The 25,741-nt window shown below is 33.8% G+C and overlaps 1 long non-coding RNA gene across 1 annotated transcript in view; it reads right to left on the bottom strand.

Moving 5' to 3' along the window:
- LOC134756554 (uncharacterized) overlaps window positions 1–25,741 on the bottom strand; it is a 94,926-nt gene that overhangs the window by 24,326 nt on the left and 44,859 nt on the right. The window contains exon 2 of the long non-coding RNA XR_010129306.1: window positions 13,173–13,204. This is a non-coding gene — a long non-coding RNA (uncharacterized lncRNA). The remainder of the gene's footprint in view (window positions 1–13,172; window positions 13,205–25,741) is intronic.

Here is a 25,741-nt window from a genome sequence, read left to right as displayed (position 1 = left end):
ATTGGGTGTTTAACAAAATGCTCAGGTTTAACTTCATCTATGTCACAATGTTCCTTGATCTAGTCAATTCTGACTGAAGGTAAGTGCCTTTCGGAAGCCTACAAAACAAATTCCAACCAGTTTCCTTAATCTCTGAAGTGAGAACACATTTACATTTTGAATGTTAGCATAATAATTTCTGTTTTCCAGGTTGCTTTTTTTTTTTTTTTGAGACGGAGTTTAGCTCTTGTTGCCCAGGCTGGAGTGCAATGGTCTGCCTCCAGGGTTGAAGCAATTCTCCTGCCTCAGCCTCCCAAGTAGCTGGAATTACAGGTGCATGCCACCACACCCAACTAATATTTGTATTTTTAATAGAGACGGAGTTTCACCGTGTTGGCCAGGCTGGTCTTGAACTCCTGACTAACATCAGGTGATCCGCTGCCTTTGGCCTCCCAAAGTGCTGGAATTACAAGTGTGAGCCACCGTGCCCAGCCCAGGTTGCTTTTTAAATAAAACATAGAATAATACTAAGAAATGTTTATAATTTAGAATGAAAATAGAGAAGCATAGTATATTTTATAGTTGGGATGAAAATAAAAATACAGAAAGAATATGAAATTGAGATTTCAAACCGTGGCATAAATTGGACTTGTGACTGTAACGGTCTAGTTTTGAAAAGAAATCATGTGTTAAGCACTCCTCAAGGTTAAATTTGCAGTACTCTCAGTCACTCTCAGTTCTCTACATGTTGTAAACTATAATAACATAAAAACAGAAGTGAAAACTACACAGAAAGCTTTAAAAATATTAACTGTCTTTCTATCTTTGGCACTCAACTTGCTCTTACAATAATGAAAAACTTCCCCTCACCACCCCCCAAAAAAACTGATGGAAGTCTTTAAATCCTAATTACTTTCTGGTTTTTGGTATCCACAATGGGTACCTGAATAAACATAGAAATTATGAAGCTTTGACTTCCCTACCCCCTAAAAAATCAGTTGATGAGCACACTTCATGCAGAACTACAAATAATAAACAGAAACTGGAAGACTTACTATCAGAAGATCACTACTTAAACCTAGAGATAATGAAAACAGAGGCCAGGACCTGCTTTGTAAACTAGACATAAATACATTTTATGCTTACAAAATATCTTGGCTGGATAAATTTTTGTTTATGTTTCCATTTATTTCATAATGACAAAAAAAGAGTAGATTTTTATAGACATTAACATAGAATATGGGGATATAAGTTTTAAAGCATAAAATAAATAAACTTTTATAATGATTTAACCAAAATATACAGTCAGGTGCAGTGGCTCACTCCTGTAATCCCAGAACTCCGGGAAGCCGAGGCAGGCAGATTGCTTGAACTCGGGGGTTTGAGACCAGCCTGAGCAACAGAGCAAAACCCCATCTCTACAAAAAATACAACAACAACAAAAAAATTTAGCCAGATGTGGTGATGTATACCTGATTACACCACTGCCCTCCAGCCTGGGTGACAGAATGAGATCCTGAGATCTGGTCTCAAAAAAATATATATATAAAAATAAATATGTATATTTATGTATCTATATATAAATATCGATATTTATACATCTATATATAAATAAATATGTATATTTTATACATATCTATATATAGATAGCTAGATATCTCCATATATGAGAGAGAAATTTTATATATTTTATATATATTTTATGTATGTCTATATATAGCTAGATATCTATCTATATATAAATATTATATATTTTATATATAGACATATAGAGAGGAAATATATATTTATATAGAGAGAGATAGCTAGATATCTATATATAGATAAATATTATATATTGAATATACATCTGTATATACATCTGTGTATATATATAGATAGCTAGATATCTCTCTATATATAGAGAGGGAGAAAGAGAGAGAGAAAATAAGTTTAGCATTTAGAGGAATAGGGGTCTGTAAGCTCATATAATCCAATTGCCCCACTGTAAAGAAGAAAATCAAGGCCCAGAAGGAATGCCACCTGTGCAGCATCACCTAGTTGTGAATGAGTGCTGAGTAGAGAAATCTGGAATCCCAGACTCGTGCTTTTAAGTCAGGAAAACTATGATGCGTGGCTTAAATTGAATTTGCTGCTTGATTTTGTTAGGGCTGAATGACTTATATACATTTAGTGGTTAAAAATATTTAAAAAGAATAATTTTCACTACAACAGTAGAGTGGAGTAGCTGTGACAATGATTGCACTACCTACCATGCCAAAAAAATACCATCTGGCCTTCGACAGAAAATGTTTGTTGACCAATGACTTAAGAAACGGGTTTAAAAATTAAATCCTGAAGCCTGCTTTCTACATTCACCAAAAAATAACCTGTACAAAATTTCTCATTTGTCAAACTCAGATTTTTTTTAAAGCGTATTCAGAAAGCCCCTCCCAGAGGCTGGAGCTAAAGGGTGTTTCTGAATTTTAGTTAGCCCTGGCTACTTTAGAAACAAGAATTCAATCACCTTATTCTTGGTGCTCTATCATACTTAACAGCCATACTCCTCACAAGTGTTTCTTGTTCTCCAGTATCAACCGCCTCTTTTGGGTTATTTTAGCTCTGTGCTACTTCAAAACTTGACTTTTGATGTAGTCCCACACAGGCACCTTAGTCTAAACTCAGCTTTCATGGCCTGTTTGGAGTAGCAAATCTGATTAGCTAAGTTGATTCCTGAGGCATTAACCTGATTACTCAAAAATGTATCTGCTTAGCTTTACTCATCCTTTATTCTAGCTAACTGGCTGCTGGCAAATCTGTGATTTGGCTTCTCTAAGATCAAGAGTTCATTCATTCCAACCATTCCTGATTCAGAAGATGGCAGCCTGGGAAGAAGCAGCCCCCATGAGGGGCTAGCCCAGTGATGTTTCCTTTAGAAGAAGCTGTGTTTGGGGCACCATCGCCCAAAATAGTTCTTCTTGGTTTCCATATGTAATACTTTTCTCTACAGCTAGATTTGAAATCCCTTAAGGGAAAAAAAATACTTCTACTTTTATATCCATGGTTGTTCTTGATAAATCTTATTTAAGGATGCTTAGAATAAGTTGTGGCCTGAATGATCAGTCTACCAACTAGTATAACAAATAAATCAACAGACTTTAAATTGTTCAAGACCAAAATATAAAAAACAAACAACTGCAAAAATTTATTAGGTTTTTTTAAGTAAAATGTGATTTGTGTGTATGTGTGTTTCCTGAATAGCTAGATATTCAAATCAGCTCTCTACTTTAGTTCAGTTGAAGAGATTTTGATTTTAATTTTTCATATTAAATGTATTAATATAGTTTCAATAATAAATAGTTTAATAAAGCATAAAAACTTATTAATATAGAGTTTAATCCCAGAGAAAAACCGGGAAACTAGAAATAAGTTAAAAATAAAATAAAGTCAGGGGAATATTTGCATATTAATGACTAAATTTTTTTCCTCAAGGTAAGAATGAGAATAGAAAGAAACTGCCTACCTGGGCTTCTCTCATACAATGTCCCCAAATTTGATAATCCTTATGTTTGGTGGCCGTGAATCTAAAGCTTTTCTTTAAAATCCCAGCTTTTAATATCAGTGAATGGTTGCAAAATGCAATAATACTTTATAGTGTAACTTGACAAAGAATCATTGGCTAATGCAATGCTCTTTTTTCTTTCACAAAGTTGGTGACAACCACAATCCAGAATTTATAACAGATAAGAGTCTCATCTGTTAAAACATTGAGGGAAAAATTTCAGGTACCATTTCCACCATTCAGGATTAAACTTTTATTTCAAGTTAAAAGCAAAATACAATTTTATAATATTGTATATTTATTGTCTCCCCAAAGCCTATTCTTTTAAAAAATCTATTTAATGAAAAACATAGTGTAACTTAATTCAAGCTCATTTAGGACTTCATATTTGCACTCTACAAATAAAATTCAAGACAGTGGTAGCAAAAGCATAATAAAAATCTAAATTCAGCTCTTTCAAAAATATTATATATATATATGCTCAGCAAAGAAACAAAGGCAAATACTTAAGTAACTATATATATGATGATGGATTTTTAAAATTAATTTAGATAATCAGAATAATAGAAAGTGGTCACACACAATGTTACAGATTTGAAATAGAGAATGCACTCATGTATGTTATAAATAATAAAATTGATTTTCTTTAAAAGTACATTAAAATAGGTGACAATAGTGATTATATATCTATTCCATAATATCAGTTAAATGTATCCATCTCCCTCTGACATATAAATAACACAATATAGCATTATTCTTCCTAAAAGAAACTGACTATATGAAAGTTCAACATATGGGGAAATAATAACATGCCTACAAAAGTAAAGAAGCTCTTATGATATGACATTAAATTCTAGATCTAAAGTTGTTCTGGGAATAGTTATTTACACTGCTGGTAAATTTCATATTAGAGGTCCTAGTCTATTGAGTACTTTCCTCCTATTCCCATCATAAAAAAAAACACACACACATAAAACAAACATTTCTCTAAATACAAAAATCCTGTCCTGGACTTCTAATATCTCTGTGTTTAAAGTCCCCACAAACTGCCTCTACCTGTAATGAAATATCTATATATATTCATAGTTATCTAATAATTTATACCATTATTCTGATAGCTTTATTTTATTATAAATTTTGTAAGAAAGAGTTTAAAATTGATTTGTTCCATAAGAAGAGTTGGTATCTTCTGGATGATTTGGATACAGAAAGTCTGTGTGAGTGGATCATAAAATAGTATTTTATTAAAGGCAACCGTATTTTAATGCTGATTTGGACACAAATTATTTAAATCATTTAATTTTTTATTTGTCATACATTTATCTTAATGTTAACATAATACGCTACAAAAGACTGTGTGCTACATTACTGGCCAATCAAATCCTGTCCTTATTATGTAAATTTGGTATTATAATTGGCCATCTGCCACCTCTATTCCCCACTTTTCTTCTGCAATATTACTATGTATAGGAATAGCCCAATATCAACATAGTTCACCAGGAAACTTGTCTTAGTCCTCTCCACACACATGTCAATAAATAGCTCAACATCTGTATAAGATATATGGAAATATTCTACTAATATGGACGTTTATGTATTATATATGTGTGTGTGAATCATTTCACTGAGTATTATAAAATATCAACTTCAGAAGTTCTTCCCCTCTACATATACTTGTCCTCACACATATTTGAAATAATTCAAAATATGTGACTTAATTTTTGTGATTATTAAGTCCTATCAATGAAAGAGAATCTCAAGTCACACTAGAAGAAAAAAATATTACAAGTAGTTTGTATATAAATAAGAATTGTGAGTATATTGAAGTTGGTAAGTTTTTTTATTACATGCAGCCAGGCACAGTGGCTCATGCCTGTAATCCTACCCCTTTGGGAGGTCAAGGTGGGTTGATCCCTTGAGTCAAAGAATTTGAGACCAGTCTGGGTGACACAGTGAGATCTCATCTCTAAAAAAAAAAAAAACTTAGCTGAGCGTGGTGGCACATGTCTGTAGCCCCAGACATGGGAGGCTGAGAAGAGAGAATCACTTGACCCTAGGAGGCTTAGGTTGCAGTGAGCCAGTATCACACCATTGCACTCCAGCCTGGGTGACAGAGTGAGACCCTGTTTCAAAAAATATATATATATAATATAATATATTTATATATAATATAATTATATTATATATAATTATATATATTATATATATATTTTACATAATATATAATATATATTATTATATATTATATATATCATTATATATAATATATTATATATATAATATATAATATTATTGTATATATACAAAATATTATATATAATATACAAAATATATATAAAATATACATATACAAAATATTGTATATATATTATATATAATATATATAATATATACATATACAAAATATATATAATATATTATATATAATATATATAATATATAAATATATACAATATATATAATATATATTGTATATATTATATAATATATATTATATAATACTATATATATATATAGTATTTTGTATATGTGCATGGAATAAAGACAATAATTTTTTACCAGACCACCTGGTAAAAGATTTTACCTGCCTACTTTCTTCCACTGAAGTAGCAAGTGAAAGAAACAGCTACTATCCTTTTATTCCCAATATAAATTCTTACTCATTCTGTGCAAGGGAGGAGATGTGATAAATACTTTCTTTTTTCAGAGAGCAAAAACTTACGTCCTTCCCAGTTACACAAATTGGCGGTAAAGTAGAATAAAATGAAGGATCCACCATGTTGCTTTCGCTTTCACCATTAGCATTAAGTTAACAGTTGCCTGCTTTTAGGAAGGTCAAATACTAGAAAATTAAATAAGCTAGAGATGAGAAAAATTTAAAATTCACCCCAGACCTGCATGAAATCTGGCTGAATATATTCTGACTGGTTATTTTGTTTAACACATTATTTACTGTGAAACACAGGGAGTCTCTGGGAAACTCCATTTCAGTTCTAAAATAAATGTAACAGTACTAGTACCCATAGAATTTTAAAATTTCCAAGTTATGTGTCACGAACTTTGTAATTTTTAGGTACAAGGGATTAGAGGAGAATGTTAAAAATCAAGAGATAGCTGGGCATGGTGGCTCACGCCTATAGTCCCAGCAGTTTGGGAGGCTGAGATAGGAGGATCACTTGAGGCCAAGAGTTGGAGGCTAGCCTGGGCAACATGGTGAAACCCCATCTCTACTAAAAATACAAAAATTAGCCAGGTATGCTGGCACAGGCCTGTAGTCCCAGCTACTCAGGAGCCTATGGCAGGAGAATTGCTTGAACCCGGGATGGGGAGGTTGCAGTGAGCTGAGATCACACCACTGCATTCCAGCCTGGGTGACAGAGCAAGACTCTGTCTCAAAAAAAAAAAAAAAAAAAAAAAAAAAAATCAAGAGACAAGGAAAAAGATGGGGAGAGTGGGAAAATAAGGCAAAATCAGGGAAACTATTTTCCATTATGACAACCAATCAATCATAAACTTTCATTGAAATTCTCCTTAATAGACTAAAACACAATGTTTTTGTTTGGGTATACCTGTATTTATTTATTTATTTATTTATTTATTTATTTATTTATTTATTTATTTATTTATTTTTGGTGACAAGTAGTTTTCCTGCTAGATAACTATGATCTTTACTCACGTAACTCTTTCCCAAACTCATAGATTTCTATCATAGAGATAGGGGCCTTGGGAAATTCTTTTCTTTTTCAAGTACATTTGGCAAAGCAATGGGCACAATGCTTTTTCTCCGTCCTTCTAACCTCATTTTTGCCTTCTAACCTCGTTTTGCAAAAGCAACATGGTGGATCCTACATTTGACAAAGGAATGGGCACAGTGCTTTTTCTCCGTCTAACCTCATTTTGCCATGTCCTGGCCATCTTCATGTCAAAGTATTCATGTCCATTCTCAAAACAATGAATAAATAAAGCTGTCTTAACATTATAAATTAAATCTACTGTCCACATATTTTTTAGCCAAATACTCTGCATAAAGTTTTGAAGTTATATACATTGCATTTTTCAAAAAATGGTTTTCAAAGGATCATACGTTGTTTTCTCTGGATCCTGAAATTTGTACAATTACTGATATTTCCCGTGATATGTGTTTGACTTGTGAATTGGAGCCTACTACTCCAAGTGGGTTGCCCTGTGAACGTGGACCCGCACAGGATCTAGCCCAAGATTCATGTAGAGGGGCTCTACTGGGATTTAGTGCACCTTTGAGCAAAAATATCAGAGTACAAAGTGTGGAGGCTGTTGGCCCATTGTGGCCTGTGGGGGTAGTGAGAAGTCATTGTGGCAATCCTCAAAGACCAAAATCTATTTTGTGTTGTGATTAAATCACAGGAGGATACACTAACCTAATGTGCCCAATGGCAGCTCCTGGCCCAGATCACAGATCTAGAACCTGGGTGAGGTACTGTGCAAAGATTTTGATTCTAGAAATCAAATGGTTGATTCTAGGCTCTACTTTTTAAACAAAGGTATCACCTCTGACAATGTAGATAGACTCTCTGAGCTCTAGTCTTTTTATTCACAAAATAAAAATTATACCTGGGCCATGAAGTGGCTGTGAGGTCTTAAGCAAAATCATGTAAAGAAGTTCACACACAGCAAGTGCCTATAGATAGTGCTAACCCCTCTTTTTTCCCCTTAAAGAATTTCCCTAGAGGGGCTTATGAAAAATTCCAGGGCCGGTTCACATTTGCAAGAGATAGAGAAAGAAGCTCATTAAAAGACAAATCCCTGCTTCTTAACAAATGGCATAATATGGTAGGAGGATACACACCAAAGGTGGTGTGGACTCATGATGGAGGGCCATATAACTCGCTGTGATTATTCATTGTGAGGCATGGAGTCATTGGAGCTAAGTCTGGGGCGGGTGATCATTTACCTGAGAGCAGTATTGAAAGGTAATAAAAGAGGAAGTAATCAGATCAGATTCAGATTTTAGACAGATAATTCTGGTAGCAAAATAGTTCATAAATTGGGGAATGGGAGCAAGAGTGAAAGTGGAAAGCACAAAGCTGTTTGTTTGTTTGTTCATTTGTTTTTGAGTCTGCCTCTGTCGCCCTGGCTGGAGTGCAGTGGAGCCATTTCCGCTCACTGCAATCTCTGCCTCACAGGTTCAAGCGATTCGGGTGCTTCAGCCACCAGAGTAGCTGGGATTACAGGTGTGCACCACTACGCCTGGTTAATTTATGTGTTTTCCGTAGAGAGGGGGTTTTGCCATGTTGGCCAGTCTGGTCTCGAACTCCTGGGCTCAAGCAATCCGCTGGTCTTGGCCTCCCAAAGTGCTGGGATTACAGACAGAAGCCACCGTGCCTGGCCGAGAAAGCGCAGAGTTTAATAGTTCTCTTGAAGAATACCAAGAGCCTGAATGAGAACAATGACAAAAGGGCAGACAGACAGATAGAAAGTAACATCAGCACTTGCTTTCTAGTCCTGTGGAATAAAAGGCATAAGGAACATAGGAAGAGAAGTTTTGAAGGAAAAGAGAAAAGATATCACTGAAGACTGAAAAATGCAAATGTTTTTCATCCCACCCACCTTGTTTAGGTGATCCATCCTTCCTTCTTTCCTTCCTTCCTTCCTTCCTTCCTTCCTTCCTTCCTTCTTCTTCCTTCGTTCCTTCCTTCCTTTTGTTTCTTTCTTTCTTTTTTGTGGGAGCACAAAATTGTGGGGCACAATTTTGGTTCATTGCAACCTCCGCCTCCCGAGTTCAAGTGATTCTCCTGCCTCAGCCTCCTGAGTAGCTGGGATTACAAGCACGTGCCACCATGCCTGGCTAATTTTTAGTAGAGACCAGAGTCTCGCCATGTTGCCAAGGCTGGTCTTGAATTCCTGGCCTCTAGTGGTCCTCCCACTTTGGCCTCCCAAAATGCTGGGATTACAGGTGTGAGCCACTGTGCCCGGTTGGTTTAGGTTAAATTCAGATTTTAAACATTTCTTGTTTACAAACAGAAAATAATAGCTCAAGACTTTAGAGATTATAGTTTCTTCAATATTTAAGGGGTATTATATATGTCAATAATTAATGAAAACAATATTAAAATAATATGGTGTTAGGCTGCGGATAAAATATTCATGTATTCTGGCCCTAAAACCAAAATATGTGGTTTGATAATAGACTTTTTTTCTTCTTTCTCATTTGTGAAGTTAATTACACAAAAATAATTCAAAAGGGAATTACCTTTTGAATTACCTTTATTTTAAAAAGAACATTTTTATGAAATCTAAACTGAACTGGAAAATCCAGACTATGCAGTCACTAACCATAGAAGAATTGATCACTTAAACTTAAAAAACACATTTCAGCATAATTTTAGTCATAAAACCTTCAACCATTTTGTGAAAAAATATCTGTGTTTTTCTGGGACTGAGCTAAACTTCATTATCATCACTGTCTATTTGAACCCTACAGTTTGAAAATAACAGTGTGATTCAACATGCTAATGTATGTTATCTCTTAAGACAAGTTCAGATATTAATGTTATTAGCCAGTGAATTAGTCTCTTTCCATACCTACTCTAGGCATTAAGGATTCAGGTGCTGCTTGTACCACTCTGATGCCACTTGGTCCACAGTGGCTTTGGGTGAGTAATACAAAATTTTTGTTCTAATTTTATTTGCTGCTTTTTTTCTTCCTAGAGAAATGTGGAAATCCATACAATTTCATTTTTCATTTTAGAAGCTGTAACCTAATTGCACATGGCTTGTCCTGCTAGTCTATATGTCTTCATATATTTTGAACTGTTTTTTTTTGTTTTTTTGTTTTTTTTTTGAGATGGAGTCTCGCTCTGTCACCCAGGCTGGAGTGCAGTGGTGCAATCTCGACTCACTGCAAGCTCCACCTCCCGGGTTCACGCCTTTCTCCTGCCTCAGCCTCCCAAGTAGCTGGGACTACAGGTGCCTGCCACCACGCCTGGCTAATTTTTTGTATTTTTAATAGAGACAGGGTTTCACCGTGTTAGCCAGGATGGTCTCAATCTCCTGACCTTGTGATCTGCCCACCTCGGCTTCCCAAAGTGCTGGGATTACAGGCTTGAACTGTATTTTAATGTATGGCCAGTCCCAGATTTTATTAAAATATTTAAAGAATTATACTACGATATATTGTAATATTTTCCACATGTCAATTTTGTTTCTACTATAGTAGACACACAGAAATACCTAAAACCTGGGCAAATTAAAACCTAGGTCTATCAGCTTTTAATTTCAGTAGTTACATAGGAAAGCTTACATGCACAATTAACCTCTGTCATTGAACCATGACCATGTCATTTAAGTTGATCATAATTGCATCATGTGGTTTCACTGATATTCTTAGCAATTTTTAAGGAATATATGAGACGACAAAATAATCCTCAGAAACTCTTCAAATAAAAACTTCCTACCATAGGAAAGTCAATGCTTAAGATGACTCTATTGCACTAATTTTAATAACGTGCATGATTACCATTTTTTAAAATTTTATCATTAAAAAATTTTAAGATGCCTCTTTCCCATGCAATGAATTCAAATACTCTCAACAGTTATCCTGGGCAACAAAATTTGTTCTACTGAGTTATATTATTTTATTCCAAGTCCCACTGAAAATAAAATTGATCATGCAGATGAGTTATGGTCACTATAATTTGCTTCTTACAGTTATATCTTAAATGTCATCCATACTGTCTCAAATATAAATTACAGGATAACTCTTTGTTCCTTCTTCTCTGCCCTTATTTTACTATTGCTTAAAACTTTCAAATAATCACACTCATTTATTTAAAGCTTTGGGGCTTAATATAAAGCAGAAAACCAAACCACATAACCACAATGACACTAATTCAATGGGTCATTGAATTGCTAGCTTTGCCAGAGAAGAGAGTCTTCAATGAACCACATTTGGCATGTCTTTTGCAAGAGTTTCTTTGAAAACGGAAAATAATATTTGCATGTCATGTTTTAATGACATATAGAAAAATCTAGAGTGATAATGAATTTTTCACTCTACGCAAAATTTCAAAATAGAACTCCTTAAAATCACTTTATTGTATGTAGAATAAAATTTCATTTGTAAAAAAATCAATTTCTGCACATTTTCAGAAATACATCTATTATAAAAATGAGATAAAGTTATAACTGAGTAGCAGTTGAGATCTGACAACAATTTGGTTATCACATATAGTCTGGTTGATTAAACTATTTGGCTCTATTTGGCTTGTATAATCATGATAGAAAAGGAGTTAAAAGGAACTCAAAAAAATTAAAAAATTAAAATAAAACAAAGAAAAGAAATGCTGAGGTTTCAACCCTTGAATTTTGAAGAAGCGTTAGAATTGTAGTATCATTGACAGGGTGGGCAAGTCATAGAGAGAGGTTCACTTTTTGGGAAAATGCCGTAAGTTTGATTTGTGCCAGTCATACATTCAACAAAGAATGTTTAACAGGCAGTTCAAAATAATAAGTACCACTAAATAATGCTTTAAATTTAACAAAGTACTTTTGTAGTTATCATCTCATTCGATCTTCACAAAAACGCTATGAGTTGATAGGACAAATCTTATCATAATCGAATTCATTTCATAAATAGATTTAGGAATGGAGACAATAGATTTGAGGAAAACACAAAATATTTCAACCCTGGTGCTTTTACAGCTTTTGATACTTTGAATCTCTACTTATAAAAATAAGTATTTTATCCCAGCCTGGGCAACAAAGCAAGGTCCCATCTCTACAAAAAATACAAAATTCAGCAGGGTGTGGTGGTGAGCACCTGTAATCCCTGCTATTTGGAAGGCTGAAGTGGAAGGATCAGTTGAGCCCAGGAGGCTGAGGCTGCAGTGAGCTATGATCAGTCCACTGGACTCCAGCCTGGGTGACAGAGCAAGCTCCTATCTAAAACAATTTTTTAATAAGATAAAATAATGTATCATTATTGAAATATTTGTAAACTTTATTGGAAGGTTATTTAGAGTAAATCCATGAACCAATTTAATCCAATGGTCAACTTCTTACAGACTATAGTTAAATAATTTCCTCTTGTCAATTACCATTTTTCTTTTACTGAAAATATTTTAATTTTGATCAGTAAGTTTTATGACAGAAAGCTGATTAATCAATCAGTTTTGCTCATATAAAAATGTCTTAATGTTTAGACTTTCTGATTGCTTGCTTTTGGTGATTATTCTACTAAGACAAATTTTCCTGGATAGAACATTATAGATGAATATTTCAATAAGATCTTATACTATATCCAATTTTATTTAGTCACATTTTATTTCTTGTGCAGTTATAGTCCTTCTGTTTTATTTGGTGTTGATTATTCCTAGCAATTTCACTTATTAGGGGTCACCCAACCAAAACACTGTTGGGTTTAAAATGGTAGCGTCAAAACCGAGATTGCTTTGAATTGGGTGCTATCTGCATTTAGTGGGTACTTACTGCAAAATCTGAAGTAATACTCATTTTAGGAAGCAAAATGAAAAAGATGAAACAGAGAAGGATTTTGAGATCACTAAAATTTAAGCCTCATATATGGGAATCTCTAGCAACCAATATTTCTTCAACAGATTATATTTTCTACATCATTGCACTTCTTTTATGCTAAGAGGTAATGAGTGAAACTTACCATCTCAGACCAACTGGCATGGGGCAGAAGTCCTGAATTGAATGAGATAGAAGAAATCATTTCATTGGTATGAAGAATTTCAGATGAAATTTTTAACATTGAAAAATAGATGGAACACAAGAAGTAGATGCAACCAGATGGGATTTCAAAAGTACCCACTTGGATTGATGAGCAAAATAACTTGGCAATAACTGTATTCAAGTTTTGTTAAGCCACCACTGAAAACGTTTAATACCCTAGACTACTTTCTTCACCTTTTCAAATAGAGTAATTCCATCCCTTTTCAAAGAAGAGCTCCCATTCTTTAGCAACAATAATGAAATTTGTATTTAATATATGGAGATATTAAGGCATTAAGGTGATTAGGGCGACACCATGAGAAAATAAAATAAAACCCTTTACTCAGAAAAACTAGAGGGGTAAGAGTTTTAGAGTCATAAGTTTTAGAGTCAAACATGTACATTCAAATGCTTTCTCAACCATGTGAATTTCTTATGCAAGTTACTGTCTCCTTCAAGTCCTCAATTTCCCCATTTATAACTTGGAGACAATCATAGTTCTTATTTCATAGGTTTTTGTGAGGATTAAGGATGATAGTACAGAATATTTAGGCCAGCTTAAGCAACACATTAGATATTTAGTGAATATTATTTAACTAAAGTATACAATAATACATGTTTTTAAAGTTTTCTATATGTTCAAAGGACTATGATGTAAAAGTTTTACAGTAAATTGTGACTGTTCTTATTATAGCATCACTCTCTGTTAGTATAAACAGGGACTATAGAATCTAGAAAATGGTGTTATAAAATACCACCATCCTACATGCTACAAAAATGTGTCATTTTAAAAATACACTTGTGAAGGGAAACCATAAAGAGTTTTACACAAACATCTTCTAATAGAAATGATTTTGTGTTTTAGCTTTGTCAACATACAGCAAGTGATATCAAATATTTCCTACATTGTGTTTTCAATTCAATTTCAATTTCAAATTATCATTCTAAATGGTATATAAGATTTTACAAAGTAAATCTTTTTATATTCATTTTTGTAAATTATACTATATGTATTATCTCTACAGGCCTTTAGAAGGATTTTTGCTATTTGTAAGTGAAGTAAATTTTCAAGCTCTTTTGCCTAGAGTAGAATCTTAGTTTCATAGTAAAGTACAGAATATTTCTTAGCCTTTATGTACACAGAGAATTGTTTTAAAATCAAGAGAAACAAATTATGATGACAACATGCTGAAGAAGAAAATTAAAGCTTTACAGGAATCAACCTAATCTTACACTTTCTATATTAATCCATTGTACTCTTGAATAATTGTAAATAGATATCAGAATTACAGCCAAATTTAAGAAGCCCTAAGTTTTTAATTATTCCTCAAAGAGTAATTACATTGCTTGTGAAATATCAGTGCCTCACAAATATATTTTTAAATAGATCAAGGTGATAAAGAATGCATAAAGTAAGAAGGGAAAAAATAAACTAATGAAATAGACAATTGTATTTGCAGTAGTCATTTCTAATTACAGAAAACCTTCATTGATATCTTCTACCATTAGAGAAACCAAACAGAATTAAGTAAAACACAAACTATATAATAAGAAATGCAGATTTATTATTTTCAAATTCACAGTGTACATTTGGCTGCTAATAAAAGCACTTCTAAGTACCAGTCTTTCATTGCGTGCTTTAATAAATAGGTGGGAATCATTTGAAATTAGACCCATTTGTATCACACAACGTGTTAAAATCTTTAAAAACGGCTTGGTTAAAAGCCTCAAGCAATCTTGTTTACACTATTAGCAAATCCTTGCTTCATAGATCATACAAAAGTAAATTTCAGCCTTGCCTAGTTCAAATTATCATAAATTCTGAATTATATTCAGCATTTTAAAGCTGGAAGGGACCTCAGAGATCTTCCAGTGAAGTCTACAATAATGAGATTTTCCTGGCTGTTACAACTAAAATGCATGCCATATGTATAAACAAATTCTAAACATTGTTGACTATTTTCAAAAATGTTAGTGACACAGTATTGTTACTTCAAATGGTATATTTTTTCAAACATATCAAGAATTTCATGAGCTATTCAGAAACTTTTTGTCAGCATGATTTAAAATCATTAGCAGTGTGTTGCATTGTTTGTATTCCTTGCTTTATCATTTTGTTTTCTTATCCTACTCAGCTCTAGAAAGTTCAGGAAAATAGTCTTTACACTAACAGTTTGACTACACAGTATATACGAATAACATAGCCAACAATTTCAAGAACTTGTAAAAAGTCAAACCAGAACTATTACACAGATCTGAAATCACTAGTGGTGGGAGCCACCATGTGGCTTTCTACACACATGAGAGAAAGCTTACAATTTCACTCCAGTACTCTGTTCTGCTGAAGTGTATTTTATACTGGGAGGAAATCAGAGGGGCCCTTGTATGCAACATACTGCAATTGTATAACTACACATTGCAAGTTCCATGAAATTGGCTCTCTCCTTGCCAGCCTCCTTAACTGCATATTCTAGTTCTCAGATACTTTTCTAGGACCTTATGGGAAATTTATCAAAATATGCCATCACTTCAAGCAGGAAGAAGTGGGGCTTTTGTCATTTGGACACCATCTGCCCAGTCACCATACTCCCTGATGTAACCTACTTTATTTATCCATGCAATAAATACTTATAGAGCAACAACCAGGTACCCAGCATATGCTGTGTTGCCAAGAGGAATGCAAAAGAAATGTTAGAGTTTCTGACCTCAAAGAGTTTTAAATCTGATTATGGAGAAAAATCACACTTTTGTGATGCAGATAAATTACAATGCATAATAGTCTGCTCTAAGTGCCAGAGGCAAGGTACACTTAATGTTTCAACAAAAAGAGGATCAGTACAGACTCAAAGGCAAGAAGATACTCTGTAGAAGATAAATCTGGATCTAGATCTATTAGACTGGGTAACATTTTCTAAGGTTGGACATTCCATGTGTAAAAAATATCTGTGTCAGGAAGTCAAGAAAATAACTCTTAAAATGCAAAATTACTACTCTCTCTGCCATTACACTACCAGTACATGGTGGCTATTAGTCATACATAATTATTTAATTTAAAATTAATTAAAATACAGGCTCACTTTCTCAGTCACACAAAATATATTTCAAGTGCTCAACATCCACATGTGGCTAGAGACTAGAGTATTGTACAATGCAGATTGAGAACATGCCTATCATCCTAGAAAGTTATTTCAGACAACTCTATACAGTATTTACTTCACAGCAAGATCAACCTAAAAGAAGTAGAAGACTCAATTCAGGACACAGAAAACTTGATTTAATAATCAATGAGCCAAGACAAAAAAAAAATCCTGCATGGAAATTCCACTGTGGATGCAAAGCATATTTCAGTACTCCATAAAGCCTATATGTCATGTAGAACTTACCTTCTCAGAAGGATGGACCAGTTAGTATGAAGGATATGGCATATAAGGAGGTAGGAAAGGAGGGGAATGAACTAGCTTATTTGGAGATGCCATATATACAAATGGGAAGTAGAATAACAATTTAGCAATGTCCAAGGGCAAAAATATGAGCACTAGAGAAAGGAACAATAGAAAGCAATTTATGGATCTGACAAAAGTTCTGTCTTGCAAGTATCAGCTCATCTGTAGACACAGCTAATGCCTTAGATTGCTGTAAACTTCGGGTGGTTTGTCTGTAAGAGTAAAAGAAAATCTAAACTAAATGGCTGGAGGGGGAAAGAATTAATAGGGGCAGAGGAGGAGGAGGAGTTATGAATATTCTGTTGCTTCAGTCGCCTCATTGTGTTGAAAAGGATAAAAATCTGGGAAGAAGAATTCTAAAGTAAGAAACATTTCTTGTACACCATCTCTGATGACCAGAGATTACAAGCACTCCTTAGCTCCCAGTACATTAAGACATTGTAACCTCCCTTTTTCTTCTTTTAATTATAATATTTACACATTTATACAGAGTATCCTTAGCCTCCCCCCCCAATAAAAACCTTGTTTATTGTTTATTTCTAATCACAATGCTATCTGGTAATATCCAGGGGAACCTAGACCATGGAAACACCCTCTTGACCATGTTATCGGTTGTGACTGAGATTTTAATAGGTAACTAACAGGGCCCAATTAGTTGAATTAAATCTTTAATAACCACAAATTAACGTTTACATATTTCTCACAATCCCTGGCATAGCTAACTGATTAATGAGGGAATTTGGGTGACATTGTATGTGTGTGTGTTTGTGTTGCTAATAATACTTAAAGAATTTTTAAAGATGTGGCAAATTTTAGAGCTGAAAAAATGCTAAGAAAAAATATAGTTTAAGACATTTGTGTTAATATATAAAAAACTGAGGCCTAAAGAACTTAAATGATACCCTTACAGGCACATAGTTTGATGACACTTATGTGATCCTATGTCCTAGCCTAATGTTTCTGTTTTATTACACTCTGATATTAGCTGTGCTATTACTTTTAGTAGTCAACATATTAAAAACAGCTCAACTATCAGTTCTAATCTTGGCTAATCAAATAATATGTGATTCCATTTAGAGTAATTAATATATTTAGCCACAAAATCTATATATCTCGATGGATATTTCTAAGCACTTTTATGAATATATACCTATCTTCTTTGTTTCTTGCTTTATCCTTGTCTAGAGTTGCAATATTTGAAGATGGATAATCAGATGCAAATTATTAGCCAACACGGACAGAAATGCATCTAAAACCCTTCTGCTTGGCAGGCTGTTACACTGATGGCTTCTAAAGCACTATGTCTCATAGTATTCACACTCTGGTATAGTTCTTTCCCATTCTAGGCTTGGCCATGTGACATGCTTTGCCCAACGGGACAGTGGCAAGTGTGATGCAAGCAGAAGCTTGACAAATAAATACTTGTACACTGGGACTTGTCTTCTTAGCGTGGTTCTTCTTGGCAGCCAGCTGCCATGCTATAAAGAAGGTTGAACTAAAGGGCAACTTTATGGAGGAAAGACCCTGGAAGATGAGGATATCTTAGATAGTCCATGCCCAGCAGAGACCTAACTAAATGCAAGCACATGAATAACCTCAGCTATAGTACAAAAAATAGAAAACCACCCCAGCTGAGCACAGCCAACCTAAAGCTGCTTCTTAATTTTCACTTTGTCATATCATATGGTAATAACATAAACACAATAGACTCCTAAAAGTATAAAACTGTATATTTTCCTTAAGCAGCAATTATGGAGATAATCCAGTATACCAGCCCTATTTTTTAATATTTTGTATGACTGGGCTCTATAGGAACAAGTCTAGTATTTCTTATTGGAGGAAAAACAAAGGTGGCTTGGATCTTTGAACTATTGCTTTAAGATTTTCCTTTTTTTAACTTTATGGAATTTTTTTAAATTATAGGAACTCAAAGAGTATTTAGGAAGAGCTTTTAATACAACAAGTTTTTAAAATTTGATATTTGTATCTTCTAGTGAAGACAGTTATGTATTTAGGAGTAAAGGTCTCAACATTGTATATTTTTGCCTCAGAATACATCTTTTTTGATCTGGCTAACCATCATCTTCATTGCTATTGGCAATTTATATGGTTCTTCATTAGTCACTTGTATGGTTCATGTATAATTCTGCTCATCATTTTATAGTCTTATGTGACTTTGTTGGTAGTATTAGCTGTTCTTTGCTTATATGTAATCCTAAACTAAAAACAGTTAGAGAAAAGATATTTCTTTATAATTTTGCCCTTATGAATGTCTTTACCAAAATTTACCTGAGTTATATGGTGCAGTTTTTCAGAATTTAATGCAACTTCTAAAGTCACTTAGGCAGTGAAGTGGATGTGTTAACTAACAGGCATGCCTCCAAAAAGGTGATGTCAAGCAAATTGGGGAAATACTTTGTACTCTTGCAGATTTATGATGAATTTTCATATATTAAAGGTGATGAGAAGGTAATTACACTAATTTTGTTCTTCAGATTTACATGGTTACAGAAATGTTTTCTTGCCAAATAGGTTGTAATTGTTCAAGAAACAAGCTGCTTACAGATATCTTAAAATTATGAAAGCCAAAAGGGTCTCTGTTTTAATCTTTCCAGAGCTGTCTTTACTAGTGGTCGTTTTGGGGTAAATATTCTTAAGTACCTACTGGAAAACTTCCACCTTCTATGACATGCCTCTGATTCCTCTCTGTCATTCGTCTTCTCTCCTGTCATCTTTCTTCTCTCTCTCTCTCTCTCTAATATTGCCTCTCTGGCTAGCCTCAGCAGTGTTGCTCTTCTTCTCCAAGTTTATCATTGGTTGACCTCAGGGATTTCAAAGCTAGCTGATCATCAGAATGACTAGATCTTTTGAAGAATAAAAAAAAACAAATATCAGTTCTGGGGCAATTCCTTCCCTGGGATTCTGAGTCAGCAAGGGTAGTGTGGGAATAGTAAAACGGCTTTGCAGATTTCCCCAGATAAGTCTAAATGTAAACCAGGATGGTGAACAACTGGTCTGCCTCCAAACTTTACTGGCCGTAAGAAGAAATGTGTTTTGGACTTCAAGCTTCTCCATAAAGAAAGAAAAGAAGAGATATGATAACTAAATGCAGTGCCTGATGCTGAATTATATCCTGGATGGAGACAGAATGGGGTGGGTTATAAAGGATCTTAATGGGACAATTGATGAATTTTGTGTATGGACTGTGAATTAGATAATAGTATTTTATGGATGTTAAGTTTTTCTGATTTCTATAATTGGGTTTTAACTACTTCAGAGAACATAGAGATTTCATTTTTTGCTCTTGTTTTCCCAGAAACACATGATAAACTATTCAAGGGTAGAGGGGCACAGTGTCTCCAATGTATTCTCAAATATTTAAAGGAAAATTTGCATGTATGTATACATATGAAGAGGGAGACAGAGATTTATAAAGTAAATGAGGCAGCATACAAATAATTGTTGAATTTGGGTAAATGGTATATAGGAGTTTCTTGTACTGTTTTAGCAATTTTTCTGTAAGTTTGAAATTATATCAAAATTTATTGTTTTAAAAAAAGCTTTACTGTAGCTGAAACTAAGGGTCCTCAAATTTCTTTCCAAAAAATGTAATGCTAAACTATCTGATTCAGAGTAATCAAACAGATGTCAAAAAAGCAGTTTGGAACCTACTGTCATATCAACTGAATATTAGAAAAGTATTTTTTACATATTAATACCATTATGCACAATAATTGTACACTTGAGAGTTGAACAATAAGGTTAAACTGATTGAAGTATTAAGTGACATGAAGATTGTTTCCTTTTTTCAACTCAAATGATGGGATACAACCAAAAAAAAATACAAATTACCATTTTCTAAAAATCTATGAAGCAGTCCTATGTTAGGCAAGATATGGAGCACGTATCTGATTTGAAGTCAGAAAATGTAAGTTCAAATTTATTTCTTACTTAATGTGGTGTCTTGAGAAAGTTGGCCAAGCATCCTAAATTTCCTAATCTGTAAAACAAATCTAGTCATGATAAAGGCCTCATTAATGAGAGAAATAAATGATTTTAAAAAGTTGACAATATATTGCCATATATAGATAGCAAACAGAAACTATCAAGCATAATTCTCAGCCATGTAAATACAGTTGTCCCAGAGTATCCATGTAGAATTGGTTCCAAGACCTCCTGCAAATATCAAAACAGCAAATGCTGTAGTCACTGATATAAAATGGTGTTGTATTTGTGTATAACCTATGCACATTTTCATGCATACTTTAAATAATCTCTAGATTACTTGTAATACCAAATACAATGGCAATAGTTGTTATACTATATTGTTTAGGGAATAACAACAAGAGTATGTCTGTATATGTTAAGTACAAATGCAGTTTTTTCCGAATATTTTTTATCTGTAGTTGGCTGAATCCATGGATATGGGACCTACAGTTACAGAGGGCCAACTGTATGATATTTTGGACATCTCGCAAGTGCTAGTTAGTTTCCTAGGTCATTGGACCTAACAAGAGGCTCCATCTGAACTGTGAGGTTTGCAATGAGACATGAGAAATATATTTCCTGGTGATGGGGAAGTGGTCGGAGTTGAAGAGAATCAAATGAAATCACTGGATTACAGAAATACTCTACTGCTTGATGAAATATCTAAGATTGCACCTAAAATTTTGATCCAAATAGATAAAGGCAAAACTCCCAATCCTTTTGTGCCATGACCCTCCCATGTTTGGGTTTTAAAATCTGATTCTTTTAGATTAATTTAGAGCAATCTTTCAAGTCATTTGTTTTGTAAAGATACATAAATGTTCATTTTGCTGATCTTTTATACATACAAACCATCCTTAAATGGTTTTTACATAAGAAAATACATTGTGTAGATAAGAAATTCTTGGTTCACAATATCATCCTTTTAAAATTCTTATTTTTCTTTTTTTGAAATATTTACAGTTAGTGTCTGAAGCTAGCTGGATACATTTTTCTTTGGTGAAAATCCCTTCTTTTCCTTTTTTCCCACTATTTGGATACTTGAGTTTCTAAATTATTATTTGTTTCTTTTGCAATTCAGAAGTTTTCAATATGAGTTTTGTGGGTCTCATTTATCATTTTATCTTGAAGTTAGTAAAGTCAATCAATTCTGAATATGTAGGTCAAACAGTCAATTTTTCTGTTATATTTTTATTTACTGCTTCTGTTTACTATGTTGTAATTCTTTATTCAGGACCACTAGTTAGTTACATATTGAAGCTCCATAATAGGTCTTATAAACTATCATGTTCTCTTTCATACTTTTCATCTGTTTGTCCTCATCCTGTACATTTTATGACAGCTTCTCAGCCCATCCTCCCTGTCACTTCATTCCTGCTTCAGTATTACCATTACTAGAGTTTAGTATTCTCAGTACCTTTTAAAGTGTGTGGCTTAATTTTTCTGTTACACCTTAAGTTTTATTGAAATTCTCTTTTAGCTTTTCTGTCCCTCTTTTGTACCTCACCCTTTTCCTTGTAGGCTGATTATCCTGCTCCATGGAGGTTCATGAAGCATTTCTTTTTGCATTTTATTGAACATAGCAAACAGGTTCCAGAAATGTTCTCTTGAGTCTTACAAGAAATCAATTTTAAAAACATATTCTTCCTTTGGGCTTCCAGGTTGGTAATTATTTTTCCCTTATTCCACAGTAATTCTTGGTGCTTAATGTTTTGTTTCTTTTTACCTCTCTTTACAAATCATTAAATGGAGTACTTTCTAAACTCAGTGACTCTCAGAATATAGGATGAGTGGATTGTCCTTAGACACACCCTCTGACCAAAAAAATAGCATGGCAACAATGACAACAAAATCTCCTTCTCAGATTCACATCTAGAAAGGAAGTTAATTGCCCAGATTCCAATATGATTTTTAGTTTTTAACTGAGTGGTGATTTCTCTTTTACCTCCTGCCTGGTCCTTTGAAACTCTGAGAAGATATAATACACAACAGTCTAAAAGTCCCAGCATTCAATGTATTTAGGATGTTTCTCTCACCATCTTCAGATCATTTCTTCTGGAGGGAGAAGCAGCCAGTATGCAATGAGCAATCAGTAGTCCCCCCCTATAGCTTCTGCTTATTTGTTTCTGAAAGATGTTGTTTCTAAATGGGGAGTGAGATGGCAATTGGGGAACCGGATGGAGGTCTGAGAATTGACCTAAAATTGCCTCAACAATCAACATTTGGGCATTCTTTTTCTTTGGTTAAAATACACTCTGGGTATAGACCAGTAGGCATAACATGATAAAACTACAAAGTGTCTTCCTATCCACTTTAGGTGTTGATTTTGTCATGAGATAAAACCTGAGAGTGCCAAGAAAATTGGCCTAATTGTAATTAGTAGGTGTTCCACCTAGATGCTTTGCTTTAGTGTATTTGAGACTTGATGCCATGATTTTGTCTTTTTAGTGTTTTCTTAAGTATTTTAGGACGTAATTAGGAAAAGCTACATCCTTTTAAATGTCACCTAAGATGTTCCATCACTATAAGTAGACTCTTAAAGGTGTTATTTGATATCTGATAGTAATAACTAATAAATATCCTCTGCCTAGCCTAAGCATTCTTACCACTATAAACCTTGTAAAAATTCTAAATGTCTGTATATTATAGGAAGCTGTTGTAATTCTAGTTTGTGTTAAAATTCTATTGACCTCCATTTTGTATCTCCTTTACTTGTCACAGAAAGCTAGTGATTTTAAGTAATGATAATTTTATTTAGATTAACTGTCCATTGAATCTTTCTATTTCTTCTTATTTTTCTATTTTGCCATTCATGCAGTAAACATTTAAGTACTTACTGTGTGCTAGGCTGTGCCCTGCAGATACTAAAATATATGTTCTGCCTGTAAGAACTTATGGTCTACTCATGAAGACAGATGACAAAATCAACATTTACAGTATGCTGTAATAAATCTTTTTAAATATTTGCATAATGTAAAAATATCTAATTTTATTTTATTTTATTTTATTTTTGAGACAGGATCTCACTCTGTCACCTGTCAGGTGCAGAGTGCAGTGAGTGGCATGAGTGGCTAGTGTGCAGTGAGTGGCATGACCTTGGCTCACTGGAACCTCTGCCTCCCAGGTTGAAGCGGTTATCTGCCTGCCTCGGCCTCCCAAAGTGCTGGGATTACAGGCGTGAGCCACCGTGCCGGCCCTAAAATATCAAAATGTTATCAACAAACATCTGACTTTACTATGCTTGGATTTTTATTTTTATCAATAACTTAGATTTAAAATTTTCATTCTAAATATTTTCTTTAGCACTGTAGCTTCTTCGTATAATTCAAATCAATTTGATCAGCATTTAATAAATGTCTACTGCGAGCAAGACACTCTACTTGGCACTGTGTGTTATGCAAAGCTAAATAAGACAAAATATGAATCCTCCAGGTTTTTAGACTAGCAGGGAATACAGACTATCCATAATTCACTTTCAATAAACTACAGAAAGTGTTAAAGAAGCACAGAAACAGAGAAGATCACAACAAGAATGATTGTACAATGAGGAGTAAAAAATCGAGCTGGGCTATATTGAATATGATAATAATTAGTACCATTTATTAAGATGCTTATATAAGCTAATCACTATAGTAGATGCTTTCTGTACATTGTCTCTAACCTTGGAAAATGCAGATATTTTTAACTTTGCGTTATCTACATCAGGTCAGAGGGCCTAACCGAAATGGAGTAGCATGCCTTTGAAACATTGCTTAAAAATCTTTCCACCCATTTCTTGGGGAGGAATGAGGGTAGGGATGGGATTCAGTGGAAGACAATTACTTGATGCAAACACAATAAAAATTAAGTACTTAGAGAATGATTGAGCAACCATTATCTGCATTAAACTTAGCACCTTTGGCAGACTACATTGCCTATCAGACCTGGCTTACAGCCACATAAAGATGTAAACTTTCTAACAGTATCCAGACTCAAAAAGAAATAGTTAGAGGATTGTAAAGTAGGTGCCATCTTCTTTTAGATTGTATACATCTAACTTCTAAAAGAATTCAACCAAGATAAGCATATTAAATTTGTCTCTGAAATATGAAGTGGTGACAAATGTTTTCCATGTAAAAATAAATATTACAACTTAAAAATAAAACAACTGTAAATCAAATTGAATAGGGACTAGCAATAGCCAGAATTGTGGTTGGCCCAGATTCTTAAAAGACACTATCATTTTAAAGCCTCAGATAAGTTTTCTTTTAGCAGTGGCTAATGATTCTGTTCAATATGTGGAAAATTGAAACAGAAGTGTATAATTTTGGAGAGAAAATTCCATTTATGAATGAAAACTTACAAAATTTGCAGGAGGGACAGGTGGGTCATTTTTACTTTGCCTTCTTAGCTTATTTTACATGAAATCCAGTCTGCTGTGATGTCTGTATAGGTAAAGAATTAGCAAACATTTTGAAAGCTCATTTAGCATATTACCAACATGTAAGTTACAACTTGTCATGCCATATAATTTAAACTGAGAGCAGTTTGCTCTTGTGGAGTGATTCGGAGGAAAGGTATCAAGCCTGTTAGAAACTTTGTTTTGTTTGTTTAGCTGTTGTTTTCTTTTTTCTTTCTTTCTTACAAACTGAAGTAAAGTATTGCCTATTGTTAGGCTTACTACCCACCCTAGGTTATTGGAAATTAAAACTTATTTTCATTTTCCTCAAAAAGTATTCATTGTCTTTAAAAAAATACTATCCATGGAAAGAATTGTCAGGGAATTGAAGCCTGGCATGGTTGCTTAATAGTTCAATACATTGTGTAAGGATATTTAAAACAATTACGTATTTTTCCCAGCTGCTTGGAGGCATATGCGAATGCCATGTACTACTTTGTTCAGAAAGTGATTTTCTTTTAAAGTGATGAAAATTTTCTTTCAAATGAGTACAAACAACATGATATTTATTTCATTTTAAATTCTTCTGAAAATAATCTCTGGTAAATTATAAAATTAATCTTGGGGCTTCATTTTAGTTTCTTCTTTTTACCTTAAAAAGGTATTGAATATTAGATTATTTGGTTTCACTTTCTGCTTCCA

The sequence above is a fragment of the Gorilla gorilla genome, chromosome 10 (assembly GCF_029281585.2).
Source record: "Gorilla gorilla gorilla isolate KB3781 chromosome 10, NHGRI_mGorGor1-v2.1_pri, whole genome shotgun sequence".
NCBI classification, from domain to species: Eukaryota; Metazoa; Chordata; class Mammalia; order Primates; family Hominidae; genus Gorilla; species Gorilla gorilla.
This window is presented reverse-complemented; position numbering and strand designations above follow the sequence as displayed.